This window comes from Pteropus medius, unplaced genomic scaffold, assembly GCF_902729225.1.
Source record: "Pteropus medius unplaced genomic scaffold, Ma_sr-lr_union100, whole genome shotgun sequence".
In the NCBI taxonomy this organism is placed as follows: domain Eukaryota; kingdom Metazoa; phylum Chordata; class Mammalia; order Chiroptera; family Pteropodidae; genus Pteropus; species Pteropus medius.
The window spans coordinates 21,608,221-21,620,682 of NW_024342471.1; the positions used below are offsets into that span (position 1 = coordinate 21,608,221).

Sequence of the window (12,462 nt, forward strand, 5' to 3'; positions counted from 1 at the left end):
GGGTGGTTATTACTAACACCAGTAAAAAAAAATATTGCAGCGTTTCATGACGAACCCTTAGACAGTGTGTTCATGTCTCACTCATGTAGAATATGCCTGGTAAGCACTGGTTAAAAATTGGTGATTCCAGCGCAGTCCTCCTCAAGTTGATTTTTGTGAGATAGATACCTGGGAGACCTTGAACATTCTGTTAGAGTTTATAATCACGAGAAGAAGGACAGAGGGTGGTGTTCAGGAGGAATATTGCTTTATTACTCAGCTAAAAGTCCCTTTGGCACTAAAAGTCCCTCCTCGCTGTTGCTGCAGGCTGTGGGAAGTCAGCGTTTTCTTTCTCTTACTGGCATTTTCACTATGCAGAAGAGCCGCCTCCTGTGAACGATTCTATTTTCAAAATATGTGAAAGAAAACGTTGTTCTTTTAGTAAATGACCCCCACCCCCACCCCCACCCCCTTGGTTACAGATCCCTCCCCTCTTTGGACTCTTACGTGCAAAGCAGTCGCCGTTGGGGGAGGGGACGTTGTCCCCAGCTCACAGCGCAACAAGGGCATCATTTTAATATCTTTCTCACCACGTCTAAAGTCTCGAGCGCTGTTCTAAGTGTTTTATGTGCGCTAGCTGGGTGAAGCCTTGCCACCGCCCTATGGGGCGGATCCCAATGCGCAGAGGGGTAAACCGAGGCACGGAAGCGTTAACTAACCTGTCCGTGATCACACAGCTCAGCGGCCAGGCTCTGACTCATAATTTTTTGCTCCCTCCAGGCGTCAATGCAGCCTGCAAACCTTCGATGAAGGTAGTTCACTGACCTCTGTCCCAGAGGCAGGATTTTTTTTTTTCCGAATGTCACAGGAGTGTAAGTGAAAGTAAGGGGAGTCTCAGTAAGGAGACTTGGATTGAATAGACAGCGGGAAGCCACTGAGAAAGAAAATGCGTGTGACATTGATCTGGGTCAACATTTTACTTCTGCCCATTACTGTTTCCTATAAATCTTTGAGCCAACTGGCTGTCGCAACTCAAAAACATGTAGTGATTCCCTGGCTAGGTCAGGGCAGCTAGAAAACATGACATTTTAAGAGTAAGTTCTAGATGCTTTAGCTTTGAACGAGCAGATTCATTTCAGTTCATTTTAAATGCTTATAAATCTTAAGTCATAAACTGTTAATTCACTAGCTGAAGGACTCATAGTTGCTATCTTAAAAAACAGCAACCAACAAGCCAACTAGAAACAAAAAAATTTAAAAAGCAAACACGACCAAGCAAACCAACAAGCTAGACATAGTCATAATGCTTAAGAAACAGATATTTTGCTTAATTATATTTTCTACTTGCTCAGAGGTCCACAAATAAAAGTTTAGTTTCATCTTTTCTATACTTAAATACATATTGTAAAATGCGTTTATGTCTGTATACATCTTTCTTGTGCATTTTCAAATGTACAAGAAACATTTCTCAATCTTTAAACATTTCAAGATGGTAAACATGTCATCTTTTATGAAACAAGTTTAGGTAGCAATAAACCAAACCACAAGTAGAAAAAAATATATTTTTCTCAAATAATTCACAATTCTTCAGGGTCTTCATTCTGAATCGAATAATCGTTCATGACGAAATAGAAAAAAAAAAAACCAAAACCATTAAGTTAAGCTTCACCTGCGTGGACTTCATAGCATTCCCTGGAAGCTTCTTTTTTTTTGGACCGAATTCCTAATATCAGTTCTGTTCTCATGATTTATGTCTTCCTCTTTCTAAGAGGGAAGTGAAAAATTAAAAGGGCTCAGTTTTTATACACACATATTCTTAAATACAGCACATGCGATGTGGATATTACAGTGTAATTTCAACAAGAGCAAGAAAAGCTATGTCTGGGAAACAAGTGCGTAGAACTTACATGGGTCATTAAAACTTGTCTTTATTATCAGGTCGCTAGACGCTAAGGAAAGCAGGCAAGCGCTCTAACTAAAGTGTAATTTAATTAAACTTTACATCTTAGGTATGATGAAAAGACCTGAAGGCTCTCATTTACATTAACATGAACTCCGCATAGATCCCATCTGAGAAAGTCGAAATGATTTCATTGTATGAAGGAGTTCGGTGAACTTTTTATTCTTACTGAGTAAAGTAGATTTATACCGATTAAGCCAGACACCACGACTGCATAAGTCTACGCCAGTCCTTTCTCCATGGAGAGGTGGCCTCTTCCCCACTGCAGCCATGATGGTCCCCATTTACCCAAACCTTGACGAAAGGAAAATTTAGCGAGCAAATGCAGCCAGATGAACCATCTATATAAAAATCGTGAATTTCTGATGTCTCTGGCATTGCAGATCTTGGATTCAAATGCATATAGGAAGAGATTAATTACCCGGTTATTCTGCAGTCAGAGTGAAGCCATGATGGAGTGCTAAATGAAAATCTTACACCCAGAGATCCATTCAATAACATACATCTGTGGTGGACCTCCTCTACTGGGCCATATTTGAGGGGATGGGAGTACATTGATATGTAATATCAATATAATATATATGATACATAATATCCATATAATAATATATAATGTACTCACAAGTCCCTTGAAAATATAGTTACTTTCTTGCAGCCATGACCAAATCGGAGCCTTACAAAACATAGCCAAGGACATTCTTTTTCTTTTGCTTATTCACTGAAAATTTATTGAGCACCTACCTTGTATCAGAACCTGCGTTGGCACAGAAATGCAGAATCAAACAAAAAAAGATGGCCCTAACAGGAGTCAAAATTTTAGCCGGGTAAACAGACATTTTTAAATAGCTCATTCTAGTGGATCCCAACCATTTGTAAGCATTAGAATTGACAACTGGCTTGATTAAAAATGCAGATTGGTGGGGCCTTCCTGGGTACCTAGAGGTCTCTTGCCCTCTGAGTATCACCCCAGGGGATGTAAAGGCAGGTGTTCTTAGTTGGCACCTTGCAGAAAGTACTCATCTGCAATTGGAATAAGTGCTCAGTAGAAAATTTGCACAGCACTGTGAGGGCAAGCTCCCCTGTGAGGAATAAGAGATACGGCACCTGGGACCCATGATGCTTTTAGGGGCCCAGAAAAATGTTTATTTTGATGTCTTTTAAGGCCAATATATAAATATATATAGTGGAATATATAATAATAAACCCAGCCTGGTTTATATCTGCCTTTGTGCCAATGCATTTGCAAAATATAATTTTTAACATCCTTTTAAGGAGGACGAGGCCCACGAAGGCAAAAATACGTTGTCCCACAACAGTCCTAATTTGGCCCTGATGCTATGGAGCTACATATATACAAGGGACATGGCTCTGGCGGTGGATAAGGCTTCCAGGTAGAAGGGACAGTTGAATTGAGACCTGCAAGGAGAGTAGAAATCAACTCTCCTAAAGGCAGGGTAGGAAGGAATAAGCGAGGAGTAGTTTGCTTCCAAGAGGAGATGAATCTCTCAGATATATTGATTTTTGTCTTATTGATTTGCAAAGCTTGCATGACAATCTACTTTTAGTTATCTTTTTAATGTTAATAACTGTCTAGATTTTTATTTGTTAGGGATTGAGGGTATCTGTGAAAAGAAAAAAAAAGAAGGAAGAAAACATTCAGAATAAACAAATTTCTTTGTCTCTCAGAAGTTTTCTTGGTTTCTTTGATACTGAGATTTGATTGGTAGGCAGGATAGTCAAGTTGTCATCACTATTGCTACAGACTGGAAGTGTCTCAAAAGCTTTATGTCTGATTGTAAGAAAACTTGTGTAGATCTTAGAGTCAAAATATTTACTCCGTTCTGGTAGGTGAGGGGAGAAATAAAACCATGAATACTGTGATTCCATTTATCATCACACTCCACATTTGCAGCACAAGGCACATGAAATTGATGGTCCTATCATGTCCCATAGGGGCCTCCTATAACCGTACCCCCCTTATAACATCAGGGAGGGTTGGGAATTGTGACGAACAGAGGAAATATGCAGTCTGAAGGAGGCAGCCATAGTCAGCGTTAGCCAGATGTCGAGGCGTAGAAATGCTGGTCTAATATTGATGTATATTCCTCTTTTTCGAACCTGGGTTTTTATGTGAAGTCTCTCAATTTTCTAAATATCAGGGACCAACCAAAATGCATCTGTGGCCACCATCAGCTGGTGAGCTTCAAATTCAGGGTCACTGGGTGGCTTTCCACAACTCCAGGGGGCACCATTCATAGAGCAGCTCCTTGGAGCGGGACAACGTGGCAGCCTCACCTGAGTCACAGCCTACTCCTTCTTCATACCCAGGGGAAATCAGGCCCATGTTTGTTCCATTCTCAGCTTGAGCGGCGGCTGACCCACCCCAAACACTCAACAAATATTTGTTGAATGAATCGACATCTTGTCTTTTCCACAAAGATGTGACGGCTGACCCTAGTTCTTTCTCTCTTTCTGGAACCGCCCTAATCAATACCATCTATCCATCCTATCTCCACGCCTTATGAACTGTCTGACCTTGGACAAGTTACTTAACCTCTCTTGCTTCTGTTTTTTCACCTGTAAATGGCAACGATAATAAATCTTAGTCTTGTGAGAACTCATTAGTTAATACGTGTAAAGTGCTTAGAACAGTGTCTGGCACATCATAAGTACTCAATACATGCTGGCTGGTATTATTATTTAATTGTATCTTAATTAATCACCTTATATTTTGTGTATCTCTCTCGACTGAAAAACCTTTTATGTGCTGATTCTATGACTTTTATCTTGTTTCTCTCATAGCAATTAGCATGATACAACCTGCAGAGTAAACGCTTAATAACTATTACAGAATCGCTAAAGATAAATTTTAGCAACTATATTAATTAGGATCTAAATCAGTTGTGAATGACAGCAACAGACCCAAAACCCACATGATAAGAATTTATTTGTCCTTCATGAAGAATAAATCTGGAGGTAGTCGGCCCCAGGCTGTGTGGCATCCATCGTGTCAGGAACTGGGCTTTTCAGTCTCACTGTTCCACCATCCTCTCATGTATCTTCTGCCACATGACCCAAAATAGTTGCTCAAGCTCCAGCCATCAGACCACATTCCAGCAAGCAGGAAGAATGAGGGGAAGTTTGAGAAGGAGACACGCCTGTTTAAGGACACTTCCAGGAAATCATATATAGTCCATGGGTCCCGAATCCCTGGGCCACAGACTGGTATCAGTCCATGGCCTATTAGGAACCAGGCTGCACAGCAGGAGGTATGTGGTGGGGCTAGTGAGTAAAGCTTCATCTGTATCTGCAGCCGCTCCCCAGCACTAGCATCACCACCTCAGCTCCACCTCAGTTCATCAGGCATTAGATTCTCACAGGAGCACAGGTCCCTGGTGCCACAAAGGTTGGGGACCACTGATATACACCCCTTCCCTTTACAAATCATTGGTCAGAATGTAGTCACATAGCTATTCAGGTGCAAAAGAGGCTGGGAAACATACTTTTATCTGCGTGGCCATGTGCCAACTAAAAGTTGGGGATTTTATTGCTGAGGGAGAAGGGGAAACAGATATTGGGGCAACTAGTGGTCTCTGTCCTGGTGGCTGAGTTTGCTGTGTGGATACTACGCAGGCTGGAATGATTCCAGCCCTATCGAAGGAAGCTGTTAACACGGGCCTGGCTGTGAGTTCTGCGAAAGCCCTATTCTATCTTTCTCTTAAAATTCTACTACTTTTAGGATTGATGGCTTTTCATTTATAAATGTCAATGTTCACTTATAATGGAACTCCCTAAGGAAGAAAGACATACACATAAAACCCGCTGATTAAGGAGTTTTTACCAACCAAAAAAAAAAAAGTTTTTATAAACGTTTTCTTGTTATGCTCAATTCAACCAACATGACCTCGTCTTATTTAATTTTTTTACTTGTTATGAACAATTGCAAACCAATACCACAGTAGAGAGAAGAGTACAATGAACCTCATCTATCCATGATACAGTTTCAACAACTATCAGTTCATGCATCTCTTGTATCATCTGTACCCCATGCCTTCCACTCTGTTATTTTGATGCAAAATCTAGATGCCATTTTGTTTTATCTACAGTAGGCCCCCCTTATCCGCGGGGGACACGTTCCAAGACCCCCAGTGGATGCCTGAAACCACGGATAGTACTGAATCCCACGTGCACTGTGTTTTTTTCCAATACTCACATACCCATGATAAAGTTTCATTTACAAATTAGGCACGGTAAGATTACAATCACTAATAATACAATAGAACAATTATAACAATATACTGTGATATAAGTTATGTGCATGTGGTCTCTCTCTTTCGAAATATCCTATTGCACTGTCCCCACCCTTCTGGCGATGCTGCGAGATGGTGCAATGCCCACGCGATGAGATGAAGCGAGGTGAATAACACCGGCGTCGCGATGTGGCGTTAGCCTATGGTCAGCGTGACCTGAACGTCAAAGCTTTGATCCTCTGACAGTCGATCTGATAACAGACGGCTGCTGAGTGACTGACAGCTGGGGAGCATACACAGCATGGAGACGGAGATGCTGGAGAAAAGGTGGATACCTGTCCTGGGCAGGACGGAGGGGTCATCACGAGACTGCACGTCATGTAGAACTTATACACTGTTTATTTCTGGAATTTTCCATTTAATATCTTCAGACTGCAGTTGACCAAGGGTAACCAGAACCAAAGAAAGGGAAATCTCAGCTAAGACGGGACTACTGTATCGATATTTTGGTGCCTCTAAAAAATAAGGGTGTCCTTAAAAAGCAAAATGGTAATATCATTATCACGCTTTACAGAATTAGCAGTAAGCCTTTAACGTCATCGAAGACTTTTGCCAGTGTTTAAATTTCCCTGTCTCATAGATTTTTTTTTTTTTTTAAGTTAAATTTGTGTGGACAAGAATCAAACGATTTTTTCGCAGAAGACATGTTCTTTTCAATCTATACGATGTCTGGCTGAATGACGCTTTACAAAGAAGCCACATATAACTATTTCCATAAATAGTTATGAAATAAAAAATTTAGTCCTTCAGCCACATAAGCCACGTGTGGCTAGTGCCCACCAGTGTAGATACAAAACATTTCCAGAAAGTTCTACTGGACAGCACTGCTCTGTGGGGTGCCCTGGGTCCTTCTTTTTCTTTGCAGTTTATTTGTTGAAAAAACTGGGATGTTTGCCCCATAGACACCCCACGTTTTAAACTCTGCTGATTCCAATCCCCCGTGTCATCCCTTCTCTGTACTCCTGCAAACCGGGAGTTAGAACGAAAGGGTCACAGGGCTGTGAAGTACAACATAGGGAATATAGTCAATAATATTGTAAGAACTACGGAAGATGACAGGTGACCCACTGTTGTGTTAAAAAGCAAACAGACACCTCGAAATCTGGAGGGTTGTACCCCAGAATAGTATCAGTGGTTATCTCATGGAAGGAGAATGATCTCATTTTGTGCGGATCTGTATTTCGTTGCTTATTCTGCATGCAGGGAGCACGCCTTTCTAATGGAAAGTCCGTCATAGCTGATATTTATTGCAAACAGTGTGCCAAGCTCTGTGCTGGGAGATTCACTTATTAGCTCATTGTGTTCGCGTGGCCCTCTATGAGGTAATTATTATCTCTGTTTTGCAGCAAACACTCAAGAAGTTTAAGTAACTTGTCCAAGGTCATATGGTCACCACTTGGTGGAGTCTGGATTTAATCTCTCAACTGCTTGACTCTCAAGGGATTCTGATTTTGGCAAGTGTGGCAGATGGCCCGAAAGACTTAACTTCTGGAAAACTCTTTCAGGTTGTTGCGAGGCAGACACAGATGTGGGCACGAAAGCCCATCGCTGCTTACCACACTGCATCATCCTCCACAAACATGGCGTCTCCCCTGCCAAAGCCCACTTTCAAGATTCTAGGCCTGGCACGTATGAAGCCTGATGCCTACACAGAGGGTGAGCTCCACAAATGCAGCTGCCTTTCGCCCTCCCCCGCCCCGCTCCTTAGACACAATGGGTGAAGGTCACTCCCACCCCGACAGACTGGCCTGCTGCCTTTTCTCACAGGCGCCATTCACTCACCCCTTGGGGCTGAGCTCCCACTATGTGCCAGGTACATGAAGGCCACCAGACACATGGACGCACCCAAACCAGACAAAAAAAATCCCTGCCCTCGAGAGAAAAGTAAATAAATAAACAAGCTAAATATAGCGAAAGCCAGAGCTTGATAAGCTATGAAAAATAGTTTGTTTTGGTTTGTGTGTGCGTGTGCATGTGCGTGTGCGTGGTGTGTGTGTGTGTGTGTAATTTTTGAGAGGATGGCCAAGGAAGTACTCTCGAAGGTGGGGCTGGGCCTGCTGGGTGCTCAGAGCTCAATCTGGCCCACTGACTGTTTTTGTACAACTGTGAGCTAAGAACGATTTTTCCACTTTCAACTAGTTGGAATAAAAATCAGAAGACCATTCTGTAACACATGAAAATGATAGGAAATTCCATTTCGTGTCTGTTAATAAAGTTTTATTGAAACACAGCTCTGCTCAGTATGTTTATTGTCTGTGGCGCTTTTGCATGACGATGGCAGGGTTGCGTGCATAGCTGCCAAAGAGACCATGTGGCACACAATGCCAAAAATATTTACCATCTGGCCTTTTCCAGCAGAAGTTTGGCAACATCTGCCCTAAGGTGTCATTTGAAGAAGGACCTGAAATGAAAGAGGCATGCACCGATCGGAGGCAAGATGCGACAGATGCCACAGCACATGCAAAGGCTCTGAGGTAGAATCATATCCAGTACGTTGCTGGCAGGACAAGGAACTCCTCGTGACTGGGGCAGGGCAGATGAGTTCAGAAAGCATGGGGGACCAGGCCGTACGCGGTCCATTGTAAGCACTTGGGCTCCCAGCTTGAGCGAGATGGGAGTTCTGTGGGGAGAGGTGATGTGCTCTGGCTTCTTTGACCATATTTTCCAGTTTAAGAATAGATGGAACTGGGGGGCTGGGGCGAGAATGGAACCGGTGGAAGCGGCCGCGAGGGCCTTGTCATAACCAGACGAGGGGCGAGGAAGGGCCGACCCGGAGAAGCGGAAGAATCGTTGGATCTATCTAGTGGGATTCTTAATACATTTCGCGAGTGAAACGAGCAGCCGAGGATGACTCTTAAGGTTTTGCGCCTGAACCAACAGAAGACTGGAATTTTCTTTAGCAGAACTGAAGAAGATCGTGGGAGAAGTAGGTTGGGTAGGGGAAGATGAGGTGGTCAGATTTGTCCTAAATCCGAGATGCTTTGAGACACCCAAGGACAGATGTTGAGTAAGTAGCTGGACCTGGGAGGCGGGCGTCTCGGGGAAGGCTCGGCTTTGAGATGTATATTTGGGTGTCGTCATTGTATGGCCACAGGAGATCACTGAGGCCATGAGTAAAGACAGACAAGACGAAATAGAACTCATCTCATCGAATGCTCCCCACCCCCATCCTACACTCAGCCTCTCCAGTGGCCTCTCATCTTTTTCATAATAAAATCCAAAGCTCCTGTCACGTCACGCCTTCCTGACCACTCCCTTGTCCTGTCTCCCGACTGCACTGGACCCAGATCACGGAGCCTCAGGCCTTTGTCTGCTCCCACTGCCTGGGACATTCCACTTGCAGACTTTTGCATTGCTCTGCAAACCAAATAGTCCCCTATCCATCTCCATCCCATGACTCTTTTATTTTCTTTCTTATTCTTGGGCAGAGCCTGACACGCAGTAGGGGCTCAAATATTTGTTGAACGATTTAAACGAAAGAATAGATAAGGCGTGATGATTTTCTCCTTTTTATATTCCGCATTCTCTACTCAAAAGCCGAGCGGTCTGCCACCTGGACCCTCAGGGTAGAAGTCATTGGTCCCAATCGTAAGCTGAAGAACTCAACACCAGACAGGCACGCGGTAAAGAAGGGGACCTGTGAGCAAGATGTCACAGCTTAGTAAGGTGATCAGGATATGCAGTTATGAAATACGGTGAGCCGAGGGCGGGGCCGGACATCATTGGACACACCCCTTCCAGTTCCCTGTTTGCTCTGCCTTTCAGGGAGAGGTGCTTCCTCTCTGATGTTTGGCAAAGCAAGTCTGGGTATTTTCCTGCCTGGGCAAGAACAGGAGCACCAAGAGAGATTTTCCAGGGATATGCAAGTTGCAGCCAAACAATGTGACTTTCTGTGGGTCTCTGCCAAAAAGGAGAGTCAGCACTCATTTGTTCCTAACGTGAAAGCCCCTCGAAGAAGGACGAAAAGGGAAAAATATAGCAGTTCTGTTGAGAGTACAGAATTTAGAATGGCTCTTGCTGGAACAAAAAGGGTTTGTTTTTTTGTTTTTTTTTGTTTTTGTTTTGTTTTTTTTTTTAGAGGAATGAAACTTCTGTATGATACTGTAATGGTGGATACGTATCATTATACATGTTTCAAAACCCATAGAATGTACAATGTAAAGGATGGACCTTAATGTAGACTATGGACTTTAGTTAATAATCATGTATCAATATTGGTTCATCCATCGATTGTATCAAATATACCACACAATGCAAGACATCAATAATAGAAAAACTGTATGGGGGAAGGGAGGAGGGTACATGGCAATTTTCTGTACTACGTGTTCAATTTTTCCGTATACCTACGACCACTCTAAAAAATAAAGTCTATTCATTTAAAAAATAGCTTAAAAGGCACACTTTTTAATGAGTGTGAAACTTGTGAAGATGACCCTTTGTTTCACTATCGTATAAGAGTGGGAAATAGAAACATTTTTTAAACATATGTATCTCTTGATAGCCTGAGGTGGAAAACAATCCGGCCACCATTAATTAATTTGGAATTGATCCACTGTTCTTGAGTTTGAAGTGTGTGGCTTTGCTTTTGTTGTTGTTGTTGTTGTTGTTGCTTTTAAATGTCAGTATTTTGTCATCCAAAGAAAGCCCTCAGAGAACTGTGACTCTTAAAAAGACAATATCAAATGTTTCAACAACTGACAAACCTCAGACTTCCTGTGTTTCTGTAACTTGCAGTTTTCCCTTCTTCTTTTAATTTGTTAATGATCTCTCTGGCTGCAGGCTCTCCCTGTCACACATCCCTAACTAGATCAGTAGATCAAAGGTGAGGCTTTGCTAAGTAATCAGTGTAATTTCACCCGTGTAGCAAGCTATTAAAAACAGACCTACAGAGTTTTTTCAAGGACAACCGAGGTATTGATTTGGCAACCAAAAACTCCAGTGGTGCAAGTAGTAATATACAAGGGCCAGTGTTTCCACATCATCTCTATCCCTTACTCACTCTGTCCTTAGGGAATTCCTGCAAGACTCAGAAAAGAAAAGGCAAATACGCCCAGGCCCCCCACCCCCCAGGCCAGTTCCTGCCTTCAGAAAAGAATTTCACTGTTACAAATTAGAGTAGGGAAGAGAAACCTCCTCTTTTCTTAGACAAGCTTGTTTTCTCTTTCTTTTTTTGAGATTGGTTTTTCCATGCATGTTTTTACCTCCCAGTCCTTACATCTATAGGTGGATTTTTTTTTTCCCCAAACAACACAGTTCTTATGTATTTTTGTAATTTGTTTTACATTTCTGGAATGAGGAAACTTTTCAGCTCATATTGTTGTTAAAATCTAGATAAGGCACCCGTGTGATAGATCACCCAGAGCCTTAGAAGGAAATGATTCACCACAATACTGTAACCGAAAGTGTTCTAACACCAAGGAAGAAGGCAGGTCATTAACCGCCTTACCTGCCCTAGGCAGCTATTGGGAGGCACCAAAGGCCCAGCTTAGCTTTCGCCTTCAGAGGTCCCCTACGTCCAGCTTAGCCGGCTCCCATCAGCTTTGTTCCTGTTCCGTTTCCTCTGTCCAGATACAAATAACTGATTCAGGAAGCTCACCCTCCATTTTTAATTTTTAAAAGGAACCTATGAATTTGAGATTTTTAAAAATCACCCATTAGGTCCGTCTGCTTCCAAAGGGTCCTTCCCAGGCCACTATCTTTAAATTTGGCACTTAATTTTTTTTTTCACTTAAAAATTTTTAATTTGTTGGATAAATAAATGAATAAAACCAAAGATGTTCAGAATAAGTCCAAAATTATAAAAATAAAATATATCTTTAAATAATAAAAAGATAAATAATAAAATTCTATTTAAACAAAAAAACATACACTAAAGCAGTGTGTGGGAGAAGTGAACACTGAGCACACTTTTTACTAATAAAAAGGTGTCAAACAGGAACAGCAAAAGCATGGGGACTCTAAAAAATGAAAAACGTGTACTTTAATTTCTCTCTCAATGCTTTGGGGAAGGCAGATCACAGAGACACCCAGGAGTTCATCAATCTTTATGAAAAGCGGTATGAAATATTTCTCATTTTTCTTTATTTAGTTACATTGCAAAATTGAAAACCGATCACTACTGATGAGAAATTATCTGACTTACACATTGAGATTCAAGTTGCCACTTTCATCACACGTATTTTGCATGGAAGAAACCAGATTTGACCTGTGCAC

General features: G+C 42.1%; 1 long non-coding RNA gene across 1 annotated transcript; it reads right to left on the minus strand.

Moving 5' to 3' along the window:
* Positions 1-225: 225 nt before the first annotated feature.
* Positions 226-908, minus strand: LOC120603336 (uncharacterized). Its single transcript, XR_005653002.1, has 2 exons — positions 487-908; positions 226-381 (listed from the first exon to the last, which is right to left on the minus strand). It is a non-coding gene; the product is annotated as an uncharacterized LOC120603336 (long non-coding RNA).
* Between the last annotated feature and the right edge of the window lie 11,554 nt (positions 909-12,462).